The sequence below is a fragment of the Protopterus annectens genome, chromosome 13.part0, assembly GCF_019279795.1.
Source record: "Protopterus annectens isolate FY-2018-M chromosome 13.part0, PAN1.0, whole genome shotgun sequence".
Lineage (NCBI taxonomy): Eukaryota > Metazoa > Chordata > Ceratodontiformes > Protopteridae > Protopterus > Protopterus annectens.
The window spans coordinates 1,103,832,269-1,103,855,728 of record NC_056747.1 but is presented as its reverse complement, the minus strand read 5'-3'; the positions used below and the strand labels follow the sequence as shown (position 1 = coordinate 1,103,855,728).

The window sequence follows — 23,460 nt, the reverse complement described above, 5'->3', positions numbered from 1 at the left end:
CATAGCCCCTCGCTGACCCTCCAAGCGAAATCTGGACGCGTGGATGGGAAATCACAAATTCACCCCTGGGATCTCTTCTGTGTCCCTGCTAGACAGAGGCACACTAAACTAATCTTAAAAGGGTACCTTCTGTGACCTACTTTACAGAGGCACAGTAGGCTAATCTAATAGGGAGGCGGAAGCCAAATACACTCTGGCTAGGCTTATAAATGCCCTAGGGCAGATAGCCTAGTATCTACCTATGAACCTAAATGCCCTAAGACACCACTTGGACCCAAAGCATCCTCAGGACCCTTTGGCGGGGGAAGGAGGGTGGGAAGTAATGAATGAAAGAAGATGAACAACACAGATGGAACATTATGGTAAGACATAACTTCTTTATTTGATATTGTTAATCCTCTTTCCATTCATCACTGATGGGACAGAATCCCAAGCTACCTTGAGGCACATGGGCCTTATGACACAATGTTCCTGAGTACCACTGAGCCGAAGGCAGCTCTCCCTCTGGAGACCACGTCCAATTTGTAATGACTGATGAAAGTATGGGGTTTAGCCCAAGTGGCTGCTGCGCAAATGTCATCCATAGACCCTCTGAAGTGGAAAGCTACATATGTTGCCATAGATCTAGTGGAATGGGCTTTAACCAGTGGCATAGGTTCTTCTGTGGAAGAGTAAAAGAAGCGTATACATTCCCTTAGCCATTTCGATAAAGTAACCTTGGCTACAGAAGTTCCCATTCTAGGGCCAGAAAAGGAAATGAAAAGCTGGTCAGACTTGCACATAATTTTGGTTCTGTCTAAATTGAATCTCAGTTGTCTGTGTACATCCAAACAATGTAGGCAGTACTCTCCTTTATTAGAAAAATACAGAAAGAACACTGGTAGGTTGATGGAGAAGTCAGAAAAAACCTTGGGGAGGAAAGAAGGATTCGTCCAGAGTGATTCTCTGTTCTTGTGAAAGACCAAATAGGGTCCTTTGATGCACAATGCCTGTAGCTCCGAAACCCACCTGGCTGACGTAATGGCTACTAAGAACAAGGATTTCAAAGACAAGAATTTCAGGTCACACTTCGCTGCGGGTTCAAAGGGAGGTTGAGTCAAAGACTGTAGAACTAACGTGAGGTTCCATGGTTCTGTAGGCTGTCTGACTGGAGGCCTGATGTGTGAAACCCCTTTGAGAAAGGTTTTACATAAACGTAGTGAGATGACAGGCATACCATCCATCCCATTATGGTAATTCGAAATTGCAGCCAGATGTACTCGTATGGTAGAGGCTGCGGCACCCTCCTCAAAAAACTTAGACAAGTATTGTAAAACCGCTGTGACCGGAGCCGAAGGTGCTGAAGTCGTAGCAGGCCTGGTGAGGTCTATAGTTGGTGCCGGAGGCATTATCGGAGCCGGCACCGATGCAACAATAGTCGAAGTGCTTGGAGCAGATGAGGACGCTGCCGAGGAGGCAGGTTTATGCTCTGAGGATAACTTCTGAATTTTTGTTTCACAGACTTACTCTGGTCACCCGAGGGTGAAGAGGGAACCAAATGGGGCCTTTTCTTAACTTTCATAGGAGGGGTTGAGACCTCCATCGAAGAAAGGGCCTCTGAAAAGGGAGATTTAAGTAGTCCCTTCAAGATTAGTTTATTCTTGCAGAGTGCATTGGCTGAAACTCTGACAAATCCCACAGGGAGGCTGCACCGAAAGGTGGTGCACTCCCAAACAATAAACACAATCATCATGAGCGTCACTATTAGGTAGTTTACCATTACAAGAGGTACAGTGTTTGAAACCTGATGTACCCCTTCTTATCCGACATCTTGAGAAATAAACACAACAATTCAACAACTTCAGAAGAATGAAACTCTAACTTCCTAGGACAGAAAAGATTCAAACACATGCAGAAAAAATATAAACATATCCAATATCAAAAACACACCACTACAGTAGAAATAACAGGGAAGAATACCAACTATGGTATTCAAGGAATACCACAAGGTAAAGAGAAAAGGGCCATACCAGCAATGGTTCTGAAAAGGGTGACCAATGGGTAGAAATAGAGAGAAATATATCTTAACACTACTATAATTTGACAGGAAAAGAACTATAGCTCACAAATTTTTAGAAACAAACAATTTTTTTTTACCACAAATAAACTTTTCCACTTAGCTGAGACCTCAGCTGAAATGCAGCTTTACAGCTATGCAGCAAACGAGATCGGAGGTAACAGGGGGTAGAAGCTTAGCTCGAGAGTTTTTGGCTGTCACGAGCTTGGTAATAGGCCGACTCGGTTCACCCATCAGTGATAAATGGAAAGAAGATTAGCAACATCAGATCAGATTTTTTGGCCTCCTTTAACACCTTCTGCACATCCACATGATGCCTAAACAGAGTCAAGATTGATTCATCCAGGCTGTTAGTTGCAGTTGCACCAAGCTGGGGTGTACCAGTCATCGATGAGACTCCTTGAGAAAACCCAGAGTGTGAGGATGTCTGTGGTAATAGCCCTTGGCCAATAACATTAGGAGGGGGGAATAAAGATTGTCTGGGCCAATAGGGGATCACTATAATGATCTTTGGCATTTATTTCTGAACCTTTAAAAGTACCATGTGAATCACTGGAAAGGGAGGAAACGCATACAGTAATATTCTAGTCTAAGAGAATGAGACTGTGTCTATCCTCTAAGCATGCCTGTAAGGCTGTCTGGAACAGAATTTCTCCAGCTGTCTCTGTCTTCAAAGGAGGCAAACAGATCTATTTAAGGCATTCCCCACATCTGGACTAGATTCCTGGAGCACCACTGCCTTCAGATGTCACTCAACCAGGTCTTCCCAGGATCTGCTTAGTATATCAAACATTTTACTCTGATAGGATGCATGATGCCTGAAGAGTTAAGAGAATGCTGTAAAGCCAGCTGCTAGGTTATCACTGCCAAATAAAACAGGAAAATCCACAACTTCAGAAACAAAATTTATTCTCTCTCTCTGACGTCTCGGCCGTAGCCTTCAAGGAGTATAAACCTTACAAATACCAGAACTAAATTTATACTGATTCACAAAGCAATTATACAATAAATCAATTAATATAAATTAGTTAAATTCATTACATCAAATCAATACTCTCCAATTAAAGTCTTCATTAAGACCATAGGGATGTAGTGTACTAAATTTCAAAATATATACAGCTTCTTTATATAATAAAATTTGTTTAATATTAACACTGTCATGACAGGAATGGTATATTTGCTCTAAAACAGTACCTTGTAACCCCTCATTTTTGCTCTGGTGAAAATTTTTAAAATGCATAGCCACAGAACTTTCTTCCTTATTATTAATAATGTCCCTGGCATGCTCCAAAAGCCTAACCTTAAAAGCCCTTTTGGTCTCTCCAATATAAAATTTATCACAAGGGCATTTAAGTGCATATATCACCCCTTCAGAATTACAATTAAAAACATTACATGTTTTAAAACAGACATTGTTAATATGAGAAAAATGAGAAACTATAAAATTACAAGCTTTACATTTGCCACATCTAGAAGTGCCCTTCATAGATAGGCTATGCTGTACACTAACTACAGGCATAGTAAACTTAGTTTTTACTAAAAAATCTTTAATATTTTTCCCTCTTCTGTAGGAAAATTTGAGATGTGCATTCAACCATGAGGACACACTACTTAAGGAACTAAAATATTTCCAAAAATGGTTGATCACTTTAACCAATTCACCACTAAAACAACCAAAAGTTGTAACAAAATACATTACATCTTTCTATTATTCATATCATTGTACTTTACTAAATCTCTATTAAACAAATTATTAGTAACTTTTTTACACCTATATCCAAAAAATCGTTTATAACTATTTGTTATTATTTCATCACTATAACCCCTTTGGTGAAACATTTCTTCTATTGTATGGGGAGGGTGACAACTAGTGCCATGTACATATTGTATACCTCCTTCAAACTTCCTATTAACTGATGTCACTAGTTCTTTACCATTAACAATATTTAACACAATATCAAGAAAAGAAATAGAAACACCTTTTTTAAATCCATCAAATTTCAACGAAAATCTATTATTATGTAGATCTAAAATAAATTGATCTACCAAAGCTTCACCATCTTCCAACAAAAAAATCAAATCATCCACAAACCTATAATATTTAATAACATATTTACGGAAAAAATAATTCCTATATAAAAATTCAGACTCAAAAAGGCCCATAGCAAGGTTTGCATACATAGGGGCAAAAGCTGCCCCCATGGCTGTACCTTGTTTTTGTCGGTACAAACAATCATTAAATTCAAAAAAATTTTTTGTTAAAGAGAAATAAATAAGTTCAACAATATACTCTGTGGCCGGATGATCACCTAAGAAAAAACTTATAGCTTCTATACCAAAAGAATGACTAATGTTGGTATATAGACTCTTGACGTCAACCGTGACCCAGTACATACATCTATTCCATTTAACATCCCTTATCTTGTCCAAAAAATCAAAGACATCGGAGATGTAAGATGGCAGAGTCTTGACTTCAGTTAAGAGAAAATTGTGTAGAAAAACACCTCAACTGTGCAAGAAGTAATTGCATCCAGAAACAATAGGTCTCCCAATAACATTAGGAGGGAGGAATAAAGATTGCCTGGGCCAATAGGGGATCACTATAATGATCTCTGGCATTTATTTCTGAACCTTTAAAAGTACCATGTGAATCACTGGAAATGGAGGAAATGCATACAGTAATATTCTAGTCTAAGAGAATGAGACTGTGTCTATCCTCTAAGCATGCCTGTAAGGCTGTCTGGAACAGAATTTCTCCAGATGTCTGTCTTCAAAGGAGGCAAACAGATCTATTTAAGGCATTCCCCACATCTGGACTAGATTCCTGGAGCACCACTGCCTTCAGATGTCACTCAACCAGGTCTTCCCAGGATCTGCTTAGTATATCAAACATTTTACTCTGATAGGATGTATGATGCCTGAAGAGTTAAGAGAATGTTGTAAAGCCAGCTGCCAGGTTATCACTTCCAACCTGCACAAAGGGTATGACCTTGTACCTACTTGTTTGTTGAGTTACCACATTACTGTGGTGTTGGCCACAGGCACCAGAAGGGGACCAGGAGTCCATAGGTGATGAGGAACTTTCAAAGCGTGGATTACTGCCAACATTTCCTTGATATTTGGATGCTGCCATGCATATTTCAGCCTCCAAGTGGACTGCACTTGCACTCCCAATGACACAGTTCCCCAAGCAAAGTTGGGCAAATCTGTATGGAGAGACTGTGCTGAAATAAGCAGGAAGAAGGGAAGACTTGGACTGATACTCAACTGTGCTCTCCACCACTGTAACTCTTGTCTGATGAAGGGCAGCAGTGATAACTGAGATCACAGAGAATGAAGGTGCTGGGTCCAACAATTCCAGAAATACCAATGAATTTTCCACATGCGGAAACAGGCCAGTGCTATCATGAGAATCACAAACACCGTAAGTCCTAGAATTTTTAAGAATTCTCTTGTCGAGGGGAAGTTCCTCCTGGAGAATTCCTAAAACACCAACTAATAAGCAGGACCTTATCTTCAGGAAGAAAAGTCATTCTTTAGTAAGAGTCAATTAAGTACCACAGGAAGACAAGTCTTTGCAGAAGTGTCAGGCCCAACTTCTGAAGGTTCAACTTGAACCCTAGCTGGCACAGAAATGTCGAGACCTTCTCTAATGATTCTAAACACCTGGATACAGACTGCACTAATCAGCAAGTTGTCCAAGTAAGGAAAAATTTGAATGTCAAGCATCCATAGTGAGCAACTACCGAAGCAAGGCATTTGGTAAACATTGAAGGTGCAAAGGACAGCCAAAAGGTAATGCAGAGAAATGACAGTGTGCACCAGACAAAACAAATCTTAGATATCCCCTGAAGCTATAAGCAATGGGGATATGGTGATATGCATCCTTCAAGTCCAGGGTCACCATGAAGCAGTGGTTCAGCAAAAGAGAAAGCACTTCTCTATGGTAAGCATCTTGAACCTGGGGACCTTGATAAAAGTGTTCAGAAAGAATAGGTCCCACACCAGTCTCCATGATAGCTCTCTGGAGTAGAAACTTTTCAATCTTTCTGAAGAAAGGACCAGTTCTATATCCCCAGAGTCCAGCATCTGCTGAAGTACAGGAGGGAATAACAAAGTCTGGTCTAGTGAAGTGAGGTGGACATTCCTTCCACTGCCACCTGTAACCTCTGCTAACAATGTTGAACATCCATTTGTTGGAAACTACTGATGCCCACACCACCTTTATAAAAGCTAACTTTTGAGCCAAGCACCCGGAGGGGAACTTGGGAAAGACTGGTGCTGCACTCACTCCTCAGCATAGTCATAGGTTGGAAGAGGGTTATGCTTTTTGGGAAAAAAACCCTCTTTTAGGTTTGATGGAATTCTCGTCCTGCCATTTCTTTTAGTTATCATGGCTTTTACTCTGTCAGGACTTCTGTTTGTTTGGCCACCACAAATTATCCTGCTTAATAGAGGAAAACTTGGGAATATGGAATATTTTAGACACCCCTTGCATTAGTTTATCTATGTTATCCCAGTGTTTAACGATCTGAATAGCTGCTGTACCAAACACACACACTCAGAATCAAGGGGATCATTCTTGATTGCATTTTTTAATTCATCAGAAAAGTTTTGACTGTGCAACTAAGCATATCTCTTTATCACCAGAAATGTTGCTGCACTTCTAGAAACAATTCTGGCCCCTTCCAAGACGCTCTTTAATGCACATTTGGACACTTGGCATTTGATAACACCTTTGACACAGACGTTTTGCTCAGAATGTACCAATGAGCAAACTCACCTAAACTATACATACACTGCAACACAAACTTCCTCATAAAACACTGGCAGTTAAACACCTTAAAGGCTAATGTGCTGGGATGCATCAGCTTCTTTCCTTGAAATTCTAGCCACTTGCCTAACTTATCTAAAAGTACAGGGTTTGAGGAAAATGTCACTGGGGATACAGCCACAGGATCTGCACACAAGGGACTTGGAGTTCAGGCATGGTTGATCACACCCTTAATTTCTTAAATATTTTTTAGGCAAAGACGCGTTCAATAGAGGAGAACTGCAAGTGCTTTTAAAAACATCCTCCAATGCTGGGATTAATGGAGGGAATGTCACCATGTCCAGGACCTTATTCTCCAAATGTTCATATACTTGCTGAACTCAAAAGCAGACAAAATTTGCTCCCAACTGAATACACCCCTAAATCTAGTCAGCATTTGGGAAAAGGAAAACATTTGTTTGTGTTTCTGCACGTGTTCTTCCATATAAGAAGTTGACTGATCAGACTTTCACTTCTGAAAAGTCATATTCTGACACCTTTCAAAATCAGGATCCCTGGGTGGCTGAATGGGGTTGTGAACACCGGCATTAATAATAACCCAGGTCTGCACCCCATAATCAATTGCCTGAACAATGAAAATAGCCACAGCCACCAACTCATGTGAAAGCCCAGTTGCCATGTGATGTAGTGGGTCTTGTCTCTCTCTCTCTCTCTTTTGTATGTATTACACACGTGGGAGAATCCCCCAGGAGAGGCATATCAACAGTGTCAATAAATTCTGTACCCCTGACTTCCCCTGCAACTAAAGAGTCTCATTCTCCTGTGCCTGAACCAGGCACTGATACAGCCCTGGAAGACAAGTCTGTCCCTAGTGTCACACACAGTTGTGGTACTACCACCACACAAGGAAACCTAGAGGCAAAAGAAGGTGAGTGGTCCTATGGCATGCTTAATGCTACTGTAGAATCACAAGCTGTAGGCTGAGGAATATTTCCTGATTGATTTGTACACCTGATGTTAGTTTCTATGAAAGTAGTTTATCTTCAAACACAAAGCAAGATAATAAATAACTTGTACACAAGGAATATGTGATTATTCAAAAAGTTAGGTCAGGAAAGATAACACTCCAGGTTCAGCATGTGGGAAAATATGTTTACATGAAATTAAACATCTTTCACAATGCATACATTGGGAATCTGACAAATGGAGGCACTCAAAGTTGACACTTGACAGTGTTAATGAGTGCATATAGATGAACCACACCTCTTCAATGGAAGTCCAAACTTATCCGAACAGTCAACTAGAATAGGCTTGATACAAAAACCTCTTATGTTCATAAAACTGGCTACCCTATATCTCAAACAATACTGTTCTCACAAATTTAATATTGAGCACACAATTTTGCTTCACCTGAAAATTACAGCAATTACAAATATTACCTGCAATCAGAAAAATGTCATATCTGGCAATAAGTAGCATGAAAGGAATACAAATAAGCCAAAAATCAAGTGGATTTACTGAGCATAAACATATATGCAGTTAGTAGACTGTTTTATATATATGATACACTGATCCTTGATGTGTGTGAAGGCCCTATCTGCTGTATAATTCCTACAAACTTGCACTTACAGGTAATAAAGTTTAAACTACATTAAACTGTGAAAATAAATTATTTAAAATGACACTTTCATGTAATACAGAAAAGTATTTTCTGCTACCTGAGGCTTGTACATTATGTAATAGTCTTTTTTTCTTTTGTAGTTCTTTCTAGAAGCTGCAGAGTAATGGATATACCTTGCCTAATGCAATGTTGAAACATATTTTATACAGCCGCATGTGGCCAGTCTTTTCAACAACTTTATAAATGACCTTAAAAAGGCATGGAAAAAATATTACATCTTTTGTTGAATTCATAACAAAGCTGATATAAGGTTGGGCTTTCCAAGATGGTTACACACTGATCAGTAGCTTCACTTCAGCTCTCCTGTGTGACAAAACTGAAAAACAAGGGGCCAGGAACTCGTCACTTTTAGCAAATTTAGTTACACACAGTCTGGATGCCAGCAAAAAGCAAAACACTAAGAAAACTTGAAAAAAAAAAAAAAAAACAACTAGAAAGGGTGAAGAGAAAATACTGATTGGAAAGAATCCTGCATCTGTACAGCAAAAAGCAGTTAAGCCCCTTGGTGCAAGACACGGCTTCCAGTAATAGAGAGGAAAAAAATAACTCAAATTTGCTCAGAACTGATTAAAATAAATGAAACACTAAATGAATATATTAACTAAGATAACAAAAGGCTGGTAAAATGGAAGAATTTTTAAAATGCTATTAAGATGAGCTGATAAAACTGCAAAAATCAGAGGAAGAAAAAGCTGGCAGAGTATGAGACTGCCCATGAAGAGATGTTTAAAAATATAGAAGAATTAGAGGACAGAGCACGTAAGGAAAATCTGAGATTTTCTGCTGTAATAGAGAAACTACAAGGAACAGACTGTATTTATTTTATGAAGATACAAATAAGCAACCTGACTGGTATTCCACAGCAGGAACTGTTAACTGAAAGGGCACACCGTGTGTGTGCTTCAACCCTGAAAGGGCACACCGTGTGTGCGCTTCAACCCTGACCATGAGAAAGTAGACAGGACCTGTATTAGTAAAGAGCACACCTACCAGCAGAAATAATTGATTCTGACAGAACTGTGGCAGAAGGGCAAAGTAATACAAGTTAGAGACAGTAGAGTATTGGTGGAAAATGATTACTCACTGCACACCAGGTAGAAGAGAAACAAATTTATTCCAGCAATCAGGGAATGCCAAGAGGCGGGTGTGAAATTCAAGGTGCTGTGTGTCTAGCTGTCTTCAGAATATTTTTTTTCCTGGGGATCAAAGCCATTTTTTGATGCAAAAGAGACTTAAGAGGAAAAACTAAAGTTTGTCCAACAAAATGTGAGCTATCAAACAGAAAGGGACTCTGCTTCTCATTCTTCTGGTAACAAACCAAATGGAAAGACTTTTTCAGTGAAAAGTTTCGACTGTTCCTCAAGAAAATGCATGAGAGACAGAGAAAAGCACAAGAGTTGACAAGAAGAATCGGGAATACTTTGGAACTGAACCAGAGCCTTGAGCTGGGAGACAGAGATGAACAGGAACAAAAACAGCAATATGGAAATTAGTGAATAAATGTGTGATTGCAAAGCATCAATTGCATTTGTGAAATACGGTTGTTCAAGAAACGTGGAAAAAGTGGACTTTTGTTTACTTTGTTAAACTTGTGGGAAACTAAAAAGCATTTGCCTCACTTCATGTCATTAATGTTTGAAAGGACACTAAGGGGAAGGGAAGAAGAAGGAATAAGGCAACTGTAAATAAAACAATTTCTATTCATAACAGTATTTCTATGAAACTTTTCATGATATAAATCGCATGTTTTACAGTAAAGTATTTTTAGTTGTTATATGTGATAAAGACACGAGAGTAAACAGATACCTTTTTCCTTTTTTAGTATTAAATGCAGGCACTGCAATGCAAAAACAGAGAAAAGGCTAGACAAAAAGCATGTTTATGTTAATAGGCTGAAATTTTGGGTTGTTTAGGTGGGGGATGGGGTGCAAAAATACACAGAACATAATGTATGTAGAGCTGTTATGTTTTCTTCTATTTTTGCATAGGTGAATGACTGGATTAAGACCCTTAGCTTAATCCAATAACAAGCTTTAAATGGAAACACATAAATAATATTACATTGAATATAATGAAAAGTTTTCCTTTAGCAAAAAATGCTTCAGCTCGTCTTTAGAAGCCTGCAGTGGTGGGATACATTTTCTTTTATCTTATAATTCTATGGAGACAAACTGATTACAGGGCAATAACAAGAAGCCAAATCACTGTTTTATTCAAGGCTTAAAGTTAATGTTTTCTGAAAGTATGCAAGTTGTTTTTCACATCAGGGAGGGGAATAAAGATAAAAAAGAATAAATACCAATTAGGCAAGTAGAAACACAGGCAGTAACAGGTATCTTAGCATGGATAACCTAAAGTTTAGATTAATTAAGGCTTGTGTTTGCAGCTGTCTAGCTAGGACAATTGCTCTTATTAGGAAGGTAAAACTTCATTATTTGAAGATGTGCATAGTTTTGTGTGTTTGAATTAAATTAACGTGTTATGAGTGTGCGTGTGTTTTTGAGGGTTTTCATTAAAAAGAATAGTTGTGCAAAATCTTACCAAAACCATAGATGTCCTTCTCTTCCATGTTGCAGTATTCTAGATTTGGGATTTCCTGCCCTCAGGTGACTTGTACATCGGCTCCTATACGAAAGCATCAGCTTGGCTGTTGCAGTGTGCGCGGGACGTCACACATAGGGCCATAAACCAGGGGGCTTAAATGTGATGTCTGCACGCACAATCCTCAGACCTTGAAGGCCAGCAGGCTAAGAATACGGCCCAGCAGGAGGAATGCCAGTGGTTTCCAGGTGTGGGACTTGGTGTCCTACTGTAATATAGATAGTACAGGTAAGGAAAAGGACCTGGGGGGACTGGTGGGTGGGATGTAATACTGCAACATGAAAGAGAAGGTCATCTATAATTATGGTAAGATTTTACACAACTATTCTATATCCTTCTATTCCTATGTTGCAGCATTCTAGATGTGGGAGCTTATCACAGCTTATGCAAATGCAGGGGTGGTGGTAGATGAATAGGGTTCTACCAGACCCTGCAGGATTGCCCTGGCGAATCCTGTCCTAGCTCTGGAAACTTGGTCAAGTTTGTAATGCTTGGTGAATGTGTGGACATCCCAAGAGCTTCTGAGGAGTTTTGTGGTAGTATAGAGATAAGTAAGAGAGGAGTCATCTGGGCAGAATGCTGGCTTATAGAGGATAGAAGGGATGAGCTGAAGTTGAGAGAGGAGGAGGTGGTAAGGGAATTCTAACCAGTTTAAAGTTGTGAGGGAGTGACAATGGTGCTTCGCCTGTAGAGAGGGATGCCACTTTTCTTGAATCCTGTAAGAGGCCAGAGTTGCTCCCCAACCTGAATTTGAGGCATCTGTATGCATTACTTGGGTTGGTGTGGGGGTTGTAGTGGGAGCCCTGGGTTTAGTTGTACCTGCTGGATCCACCAGCTGATTTCTGTTTTCAGACAGGCGAGGAGTGGAATGACTTGCTTTAGGGGATGCAGGTGTCTGGACCAGATTTTCTTCAGGAATCACTGTAGCTTGTGCATGTGCATTCTTGCCAGTGGTGTTTGAAACTCTGGTGTTTACTGTAAATACATATTTAATATTTTCTTGTTCTTTTACTATTTAATATTAAATATATTTAAACGTTTCAATGTGGTTGGTCCTTTTACCACTCCTGAAGCCTGCCTGTTTGGTCAACGTTACCATTCGTATTAATATTATATTAAATTTTACTAAGAGTAATTGGGTACCCTGGCAAAAGCCTTAAAGTAGCTGGCTGGTGGCAGTGAATCTACCTTATAGTCTGGATAAAGGTGGTATAGCAGATAAATCTGTGCCAGTCTTTCCCAGGTGTGTGTGTGTGTGTGTGTGTGTGTGTGTGTGTGTGTGTGTGTGTGTGTGTGTGTGTGTGTGTGTGTGTGTAAATCAAATCTCAAAGAGTGTTTCTGTCAGCTACTTGGAGCACGGAGACTTGGCTTGGACACTCGTCTGAGAACGTAACTCTGCAGCTGGCCGGTGGGGACCGTTACTGGGGACCTGGGAAGAGACAGAGAGAGAGAAACCCATACCTCGGGCTGAGTGTGTGTTCCCTGGGTGCTCTAAAGGGAAACTGTGCTTGATACAGAGAGGTCTGCATCTAGAAATACGGAGTGTATCCATTTGTATTCCACTTGAATGTCCATCTCCAGTGTCAGTGTTGAGGATTCAGGCTCCTTGACTACTGGCCCAGAGTGGGGACATCCCAAGAGCTTCTGAGGGGTTTTGTGGGAGTATAGAGATAAGTAAGAGAGGAGACATCTGGGCAGAATGCTGGCTTATAGAGGATAGAAGGGATGAGCTGAAGTTGAGAGAGGAGGAGGTGGTAAGGGAATTCTAACCAGTTTAAAGTTGTGAGGGAGTGACAATGGTGAGAGTTAGAGGTGTGGTTGGCAGCAAATCTGGCAATTTTAGTGTAGGTGGTTTCAAGCTTGGATAAGAGAGATGACTGGAGGTTAGTTAACATTTGTGAGTTGTAGAGTAGGCAAGGGAGAAGGTAGGCATAGGCAAGAGAGAGATGGGAGTCATTAGGAATTTTTTGTTCCTGCACAGTACACCAAATTTTTTGTGTTTTTCTGAAGCAATGGAGAACACAAAGGTCAAATTTGAGTTGGTCAACTATAGTGATACCAAGAAGCTTAATGTTAGTTTCCACCTTGAATGTAGTATTACTAAGGGATGTTATGGAAAATGTGTATTTGAGGTGGTTGAGAGGTTTAGGAAGGAATAGCAGAACTGTGGTCTTTTTGGGGTTTAGTATGAGGTGATCATTAAAGAGATAGTTTTATATAGATATGAATGATTTTTGAGTAAGGAAGAGCACATCAGGGAGCTTATCAGAGATGGAGATAACTGTGGAGTCATCAGCATATTGTACGAGAGATGGGTAAGGGCATGTAGCATACAGGTGGTTTATAAAGATGTTGAACAGTAAGAGACCAAGTATTGATACTTGTGGGACACCATCTTGATGGCAGTAAGGGGGATAAAGAGGACATCCATTTTACTGATTGCTGTCGGTTGGATAGGTAGCTTAAGAAGCAGGAGATTGTTGAATTTGAAAGACTGAGGTCAAAGAGCTTGGCAAGGAGTTTAGGGTGGGAGACAGTATGAAAAGCTTTGGAGAGGCCAAGGAAGAGACAAGAGACAAGTTTGTTGTTATCTCTGGCTCGTGAGTTTGGTGAGTAAAGGATATGAAGGCTATTGTGGTGCTGTGGTTAGGACAGAAGCCGTGTTGGGTGGGGGTTAGTAGGTTTTCTTGGATTAGATAGTCCAGGATTTGTTTATGTACACATTTTCCAGTACTTTTGAAAGAGGGGAATAGTATAGCTATAGGCCTATAGTTAAATAGATCAGTAAAGTTACCTCCTTTGTGGATGGGTAGAGTAAAAAAGAAGTTATGTACTCACCATAACGTTCCATCTGAGTAGGTAACTTCGCAACCTGTGGGTATCGGATCCGTCCTCGGATCCGAGCCGGCAGCATTTCCAAGCTAAAAGATCCGAGCTCTCAGCTCCTCCCCCTTACCCATAATGCCCTGCCACCTCCCTCCACTCCTCAGATCGAGTTTGCCAAACAAGAAACAGACTACAACCCTCGAAAGAGGAACCCTAACCAAATGCAAGACCAGGTGAAACCTTGCATGATGGAATAGCCATAAAACAGGTTAGGGGAAGGAGGGGGGGGGGGGGTCGGTTGCAGACAAATGAAGTTACCTACTCAGATGGAACATTATGGTGAGTACATAACTTCTTTATCTGAAACAGTTAACTTCATTTGATCAGCAACCTGTGGGACAGAGTCCCCAGCTACCTAAATCCTTGGGCGGACCTCAAGGAAGGATATTCCGGAGCACTGCGGAGCCAAATGATGCCCTACTCCTGGATATCAGATCCAATTTATAATGAGAAATGAAAGTATGAGAAGAGGACCAAGTAGCTGCCGAGCAGATGTCGTCTAGAGGAACTCTCGACCAGAATGCTGCAGAAGTAGCCATAGACTTGGTAGAATGGGCATGGACCCCCAAGGGTTCAGGCTGGCCGGAGACTAAATAAGCATGCCTGATGCATTGGGATATCCATCTGGCCAAGGTAACTTTCGTAATAGGCTTACCCAAAGATGATTTAACGAAAGAAACCGGATCTGATTTCCTAGTAGTAGCCGTCCTGTGCAAGTAGAAACGCAATTGTCTGTGTACATCCAATGAGTGTAATCTGTATTCCCCTTTGTTCTGAAAGTTGGGGAAAAACACAGGCAAATTAATGGATCGGTTGATATTGGACCAGATATGGAGGTTTCATGCAAAGGGCTTGAAGCTCAGACACTCTCCTGGCTGAAGTAATTGCAATCAGGAAGGCCATTTTCCAAGATAAAAATTTTAACTCAACCGAAGCCGCCGGTTCAAAGGGTGGGCCAGTCAAGGCCTGAAGAACCAAGGTTAAGTCCCAAGGTGGAACCGCATTCTTGACAGGAGGTTTCAACAGAAAGGTGCCCTTCAAAAAGGTTTTGCATATCTTAGTGGAAGCTACGGGGCCAAGGCTATCCCCAATGTGGAAAAGGGAAACAGCTGCCATTTGAACCTTGACTGTAGAAGCACTAGCTCCTTGGTTGAAGATATGGGACAAGAAGTCAAGAACCGTTGGGATGGGAGCAGTAAAAGGATCTAAGTCTCTATTTTTTGCCCATATGGAAAAACGCTTCCATTTACTTCTGTATATCTTTCTAGTAGAAGGTTTATGCGCCGTTACCAGAATAGATTTCATGGGAGACGAGATACCGGGAGTCCTTGAGATTAGTGGAACTGGATCAACCAAGCCGTGAGCTTGAGGTTGCCCAGGTTTGGGGGCTGTAATCCCGCAGGATGAGAGATCAGATCTGGAATGGGATCTAAGATCCAAGGAGGAACCACACTGTGAGACCGCAGGTACAGGAACCAGATCTGGTGAGGCCAGAATGGGGTTATGAGGATTATTTTGCTCCCCAACCGATGAGCTTTCTGCAGAAATTTTGTCATCAGCGGAAGAGGAGGATAAGCATACAGGAGACAGGGAGCCAAGCATGCACCAGAGCGTCTCTGGGGCTCTCCCCCATAGGGGGAATCAGAGTAAAAAACTAGCTGCATTTTGTGTTTGACGGAGAAGCAAAATGATCGCAGCAAGGTTGACTCCATCTGAGGAAGATCTGATTCGCTACCTATGGGTTTAGAGACCACTCGTAAGGTGTGAGGATCGAGCGACTCAGCTTGTCCGCTAAAATGTTGGACCGACCCAGAATGTGCATTGCTATCAGAAAGCGGTTGGTGGAAATCGCCCATTCCCAAACTCTCATAGCCTCTCGACAAAGAGGGTAAGATCTGGTGCCTCCATGTTTGTTGATATACCAGACTAGCGCCATGTTGTCTGTCTGAATTGCAATAGTCCCCAGAGGAAGAAGGTTTTGAAGGGCTTGCAACACTAGAAGCACCGCCCTCATCTCCAGGACATTGATATGCAGAACAGTCTCTAAGGGAGTCCACGTGCCTTAAACGGTTCTGCCCATAGAATGCCCCCCCACCCGAGGTGAGAAGCGTCCGTGGTCAACGTGGCTTGGGGCTAAGGCATCACAAACGGTCTCCCCTCCCGCAGCTCTCCGGAAAGGAGCCACCAAAGAAGGGAGTTCCTGCAAACCTTGCTCAGGGGAATTGGCGACTCCAATGGATGGAGTAGGAGTGACCATTGAACCTGAAGACTCCACTGTAGAATTCTCATATGCAATCTTGCTAAGGGCGACAGTCTTATGGCTGCCGCCATGGAGCCCAGGGCTCTCAGGACCAACTCTGCAGGTGGGGCTGGAGACTGCAGGAGCACCATTATGTGTAGCGACAAGCTGCACAACCTGTCCATGGTTAGGAAAGCTTTGGCTTGGCGCGTATTTATCCTGGCCCCTATAAAATCCAGAACTTGCACAGGATGCAGAAACGACTTCTGAAGATTTATAGTAATGCCTAGATGCTGGGCCGTGGCTAGGAAGTAATCCCTGGCGGAGCAAAGCAGATGCATGGTAGGGGCGGTGAGGAGCCAATCGTCCAGGTATGGAAATACCTGAATTCCCTGAAGTCTCAGGTGGGCTGCTACAACTGCCATGACCTTGCTGAACACCCTGGGGTCTGTGGTGAGGCCTAACGGAAGAACCCTGAACTGAAAGTGATTGGCTCCTAGCCGAAAGCGGAGAAAACCTCCTGGACCGTCTGTCCATGAGAATATGGTAGTACGCATCCTTGAGGTCTATGGAGCACATCCAGTCATTCTCCTGTAAGAGAGGGAGAATAGATTGCAGAGTGACCATCCGGAATTTCTCTTTGGCAATGAACAGGTTTAGAGATGACAGGTCCAGAATTGGCCTAAAGTCCCCAGTCTTTTTCGGCACCAAAAAGAACCTGGAGTAATTGCCTAATCCGGACTGCTCTGGGGGGATGTGCTGGATGGCCCTTTTTTTAGCAACTTCGAAATTTCTGAAGCCGCCGCCTCCCTTTGATTGGGTGGGACATCGGGAAGGCGCTTCGTTAAAGGGGGAAAATGCAGAAAGGGAATAGTGTAACCTCTGGATATTATTCGGAGCACCCAACGATCTGTAGTAATGGACTCCCAACTTTGTAGGTGCTCCGAAAAACGTCCCCTGACTGCCTCCAGAGAGGGACAGCAGGGCAAGCCCTCAGAGCTGTTGCGTGGGTCGGTCTGAGAAAGGCTCTCTGGACCCTAAATTCTTCGGCTCCCCTCTGCCTCTGGCCTGGCGTCCACCTTGTCCTCCTCTGCCTCTGAAGGATGAGGGGTCCGGAGCAGGATGGGACTGCTGGGACTTCCAGAACCACATTTTCTTCTGTCCTCTCTGGTTCCTTGAGAAGGACCTTTGAGGATTAGAGAAGCGGATCCCGACGGCAAACAGCGTCTTCCCATCTTTCTCGCTCTGGAGCAACATGTCACGGACGGTTTTGCCAAATAGCGTAGAACCGTCAAAGGGAGCGTTCGCGAAGGACACCTTGAAGGGTTCCGACAAGTCACAAAGGTGAAGCCAGGCGTGGCGCCGTAAGGCGACCCCTGCTCCGCTAGCTCTAGCCGCTCCCTCCGTGGCATGGGAGAGGAGATGCATGGAAGTGTTAGAAATTGACTTTAGAGTGGCCATGCGAGCCGAGAAGGACCGTTTGTCCTCAGCCGCCATGGACTCTGGGGGAGCTCCAGCGTATTCCTTTATCAAGTCTCGCTGGAGCCTGATGATGTGTGCCAGGTAATTTAGCGCCCTTATCGAAAAGGTAGCTGAAGCAAACATCCGCTTTCCAATATGGTCCATTGTCCGAGATTCCTTATCAGGAGAATGGACCGAGGAACTTTCCTGTGCTAGTTCCTTCTTAGTGGCAGCCGCCACCACCATGGCATCTACTGGGGACCCTTTATTCCACACCTGTCTGTCTGAAGGGGGACTGAGTATTTTGTCTGGTCTTTTAGGGATTGGCTCCACGGTGCCCGGCTCCTTCCAAGCCCTGGTAGTAATCAAGTCTACCAGGGGATCAGCCGGGGGGGACACCCAAGAGGTAGACGGGCCTGCGTCAAACGCTTCCAGAAACACAGACTCATCGGAAGGTTTTTGGGCAGACCACCCTCCTCTAATACGTAGCATTTCCATAATGTCTCTGAAGGAGACGTCTTCCGGGGGTGACCTTGGGGAACCTTCCCCTTCCTCTAAGTCTGTGTCCTCTGTGAGGGACTCAGGAGAGTCCATGTGCCTCCTTTTGCAATTTCGTTTGTGAGGCACCTCCTCGGAGGGACTGTCCGAGGAGGGCTCACCAATGGGGTCCTGTTCCCCTACGGGAACCAACTGGAGCGCCGACGCAGGCTGTCCCTGGGGCCGGAGAATGGAAGATAGGCCCAAATGTGCGGGAGTGACGGGTGGATCTGTAGCCCTGACCAGGGACCTGGAACTCCTCGACAGAACCCTCTCCACTACGTCAAAAGCAGAGGGCAAACCACTCTCCCCTGGCTCCGAGAGCAGCCCCCTCGGCTCCGACGCAAGGACCGGTGTCAGAGCCGATGCGATCGGACCCGAAAGGGGAGTGAGTTCCGACCGAAACGGTGCTGAAGACACACTCACCCCTGCAGCCCAACAGCTCGGATCAGACACGCTCGAGGGTACTGTCGGCGAAGTAGCCACCACTGTCGGCGCCGACTCCCCGGGTCCGAGACGGCTCGGATCCAAAGACTTCAAAACCCAATAGCGAATTGGAGAAGGAGCAATTGGGGCAAAGAAAGGGGCCGAGCTCCTCCACCAGAGGGGGGGGCAGGAGCACCCCCATCTGCATCTGGGCCCTCAAGAACTGACGCATCATCTGGTCCAAATCAGTGTCAGACAGGCTTCTGGTGGATCTCGAAGAGGTCGCCGAAGCAGGCCGAGAAGGCCGCCTCCAGGACCTAGAGGGAGACCGGTACTCCTCTTCCTCCGGATCCAGGGAAAAGCGGGGGGAACGGAGCCGAGAGGGTGAAGACCGGGAGACCCTCCTGGGAGGGCTAGCTACTTCAGCTGGCGGAGCAGAGGAATGAGACTCTGCCCGCCTCTTATGGCTTTTATGCCGCTCCCTATCCTTGTGCCTCTTCTCTCTAGAAGAGCCCCCCTCTCCCTGAGACACAGAGGGAGGTTGAGTCCCAGTCAGGGGAGGGGGAACTGAAGGCAGGGCAGCCGCGGCCGTGGCTGGTGCCTTAGAGGGAGAGGAGGAAGAAGAACCCACGGGCAAAAGCCCTGCCAGGATTAACTTATTCCTCCTATCCCTCAAAGCCCGGAGGTTGAAGGCCGCACATACTTGGCAGCCAGAAGACAAGTGGCCTACCCCTAGGCAGAGAACGCACCGAGTGTGACCATCCGCTGGGGACAGCTTATGGCCACACTCATTGCATTTTGAAAAAATGGCCTTAGGCCCTTCAGCCATCGCATGCACCACATGCACACAGTAAAGGGGAGGGAAAACGTTAAATTTAAACACTAAATTACCACAAGAAAAGGAGGAAAGAGGTATATAAACAAAAACTAAGGGCCTACAACACTCACTCAACACGCAAAAAAGAACCTAGAAAGAGTTTTTAAAAGTTTTAAAGTTTCTTTAACTTACACCCAACGCCAAGAGCTCGTCGCTAGAAGCTATCAGAAGCCGCGGCAAACGAGATCGGAGGACTGGAGGGAGGTGGCAGGGCATTATGGGTAAGGGGGAGGAGCTGAGAGCTCGGATCTTTTAAGCTTGGAAAAGCTGCCGGCTCGGATCCGAGGACGAATCCAATACCCACAGGTTGCTGATCAAATGAAGTTAACTACTTCAGATCAATTGCTCTCACACTGAGGGTACTGAGGATTCTTTTATGGAACAGTTAATTGGGATGGAAATTAGATACGCTATAGAGTTGGCTGCTATCTTTAGGAAGAGAGGAAGTAGGTTATCAGCTGATGAGGAGCTTGGTTTGAGCTTGTGAAGTAAGTATTTGATATAACTGGTGGGTACTGGCTTTAGAGAGAAAGCATCACTTTACTGGTGGGGGATAGAAGGGTCAGGGGAGTTAGTGGAATGAGAGGTCTGTGCAAGTTTACTGATAGTGTCTATGAAGTAGGACTTAAATAAAGATGCAGTCTCTTGAGGAGAATTATCAGGGCAGGGGTGGGGTGCAGAGGGTTTTACCAGGTTGGAGTATGTGACTGATAAGAGTTCCATAATAATCTTGGGTTGATGTTTCTTGAAGTCAGGGATTCATGATAGCAGCTGTTTTTGTCTTTGTTGACATGTTTTTTGGTGAGGTTGCAAAATTGTTTATAGGTTTGTAGGCGAGTTTGGGATTTAGGATTAATCCAGAGTTTCCAGGCATTATCTCTTTTACACATAGAGCATGTAGCCCTGAGTTAGCCAAGGGGAACTCAGAAATTTAACTCTAATAGTACTGAGAGGGGCTGGGGAGTTCAGGATATTTAAGAATATAGAGTCAAATTTGTGCACTGCTTCATCTAGAGGTAGATAAGATAGGGGCTGTCAGTTAACAGAGAAAAGAAAGCTGTTAAAGATTTCAGGTTGGATACTAGATAGTCTAAGGCATTCTTTAACTTTGTGTGGTCTGCTGTAGTGAGGGGAGAACCTATGTACTCTAATAAGAGAGTGGTCACTAATATAGTCCGGTATTATTTGTACCCGACAGCCAGAAAAGGACATCTCAGTGTTGTGGAACGTTCTGAGACAGTTCTATTGTTTTTCAGGATATAAAATTGATGAAGATAAAACAAAGGCCATAGCTATAAACTAAACTATGTACCCACACACAAACTGATTCAGCAATACCCATATGTATGTGGACATGATAAAATTAAGTATTTAGGAATGTGGGTTGATAGGATGCTGTTATGACAGCTAAGGATATGTGGGAAGAAACTAAACAAAAGATAATACAAAAACTGAAAAACTGGAAGCTCTTGCCTATGGATGTGGATAGCAAGATGCAAGTGCAAGCAATAAAATATTTTAGTCCATTTAGTTTTATAGGCAGGCCAGGCATAATTTTTTTATCAACCAGAGAAGTTGCGGACAGTAATTAATAAAGAGTTGAATCATTTTGTCTGAGGGGGGAAGAGAGTAATAATCAAGTGTGATACGATGATCTAACAGAACAAGGAGGTTTAGGATGACCTGATTTGAAGGGATATTTTACAGCTACACAGTTAAAGCTCTTACACATAACACAAGCAGAAAGCTACAATTCAAAGTGGAAAGGGATGACGATGAAGCGGGGGGGGGTCAAGAAATAAGAAAAGAATGGGATTTTGGATTCAGATCCTTTAGGAGAATAACAGCAGTCATACAGAATATTATAGTTATAAAGTAGCAGAAAGTATATTAAGAACTAAGCCAACACAGGAATTGGGAAAGGAGATTCTGCCGATATGGATGACTGCAAGTAGGGATGCAGGGAATAGGTAACAGAGGGGTGGAATTTACTGGAGGAAACTGGCAAAGGAACCAACGTATTGGGAACAAATAATTAGAGAGAAAGGTAATGGAACAGTAAGAGGCCAAAAGGACATTTGGACTGCAGGCTAGAGTTTGCCTTCCCTATCAGGAATTGGTATCAGGGTATAGGCAAAGAGAAAGGGATAGGGGAATCCTAAGTAAAAGGCCTGCACTGGTTGAGTTTTTAGTTGAATGTAGAACAGAAGCTGCTGTTAAAGGGATAGATATTTAGTAGTGCATATAAAATATTGCATGATAACTATATGAATCAATCGGAAGAGGTCAGAGAAGACTGGGATAAGAGATCAGATTAGCAATTAACAAAGAAACAATGGGAGGACATATGTATAGCTCCCAGATATGCAACGGAGTCTAGAAGATTTAGGAATTTTACTTGGAAGTGTTTGCATAGGTATATTTACACCCCAAGCAGATTCCAAAGAATTATTTCTCAGTTAGATGACAAATATTGGAGGTGTAATGGGGAAGAAAGAGGTACCTGGGAGCATATGTTTTCAGAGTGCAATCAGTTGACAAACTTTAAAAATTCCCTACAGAGTACTCTGTTAGGAATAGTGGAGAAGCAAATGAGTACAACTAAGATATGATTTTTTGAGCTTGGATAAAGGATCTGAATTGCTCAGACATGGATAAGGCCTTGTTAAATTTGATTTTCATTTTAAAGTAATTGAAGTCTAAACCAACCACACTAAGTAGTGAAAATTGTAACAGAGATAAAAAAACAGGAAGTGGGATCTTTAAAAAGGACAGGAGTAAATTACATAGAAAAAAGGGACTTATGGGAACAATACATGCAGAAAATGTTTTGGAGAAGAAATTAAGTTTAAGAGAAGGCAGGAATTGAATAATTTATGTATGTTGGGTTGATTACATTATACAGATTATATTATATAGCAGATTATATGTGATGTATAACGTTTGTAAATATAAACTCATTAATATGGTTTGATTACTTTTATATAAATGTTTGCCTATATCACAAGTGATAATTAAATAAAGGTGTTTTTTTTCATACACAGGTTGATTTAAGGTTGGTTTGGCATTCAACACAACGGATTAGCACACTAATTTCTGTAGCTCATGGTACACAATTGATTCCTTCTACCTCCCCTTGCCTATTGTCACTTAACTATTCAGTGCTCCTGGAGCACCTTGCTAGCAGAACAATCATATACTATGTAAGTAGCAGCAGTGAAAAGTTGTCTTTCACAGCATACAGATTTAAAAGACATGTAGAGAGCAGTGTGTAGAATTTTTAGACTGCATTAGCATAATAGGAGAGATGCAATTCAGGGAAGGAGAATAAGAAGACAGCATAGACTGCTTTCAAACTATCTAAATACTGAAAGAGTTTAGCATCCATAAATATAAGGAAAGTAGTTCTGGGAAAGCAAACAAATGCCCAAAATAAAATAATGTCCTGGGCTGCTGGGTTACCAAAATAATTTAGTAGCACTTCGAAGACTTTAGAAAGCATACTTGCAGTGACAGTTAATGAAACGGTCCAATGTTCAGTCACTGTCTTTGTGGCAAGTGGGCAGTAAACTTTATCAACGCTTGAAAAAGCATTCATCCAAAAAGACAATAATCCAAGCCAAAATATGAATAAAAATAATGGATAAGTGACAAAAGGTGCAAAAGCAGGTAGCCTAGAGCACTACAGATGGCAAATGGCATATTTCTGGGAAAAAAAACTTAATGGCACTCCTAGACCAAGCAAGCACATAGCACATGAAAGGAAAATCTGTCACATCTACCACCAGCAGCAATTATTCAACCCCATAAGTGCTTAAGGCCATCTGTATAAACTACCAAAGAATTAGAACCGCCAGAATAAACAAGCAAAAAGAAAGAACAGAAACAATATAATTATTATCCTCCAAGCAAGCATTTCACT

The 23,460-nt window shown here is 42.7% G+C and overlaps 1 protein-coding gene across 3 annotated transcripts in view; it reads right to left on the bottom strand.

Annotated features, from left to right (window-relative positions):
• The window catches only part of LOC122788133 (histone acetyltransferase KAT7-like), a 1,071,811-nt gene that overhangs the window by 968,239 nt on the left and 80,112 nt on the right, over positions 1 to 23,460 (bottom strand). The gene's annotated exons all lie outside the window — the stretch shown is intronic.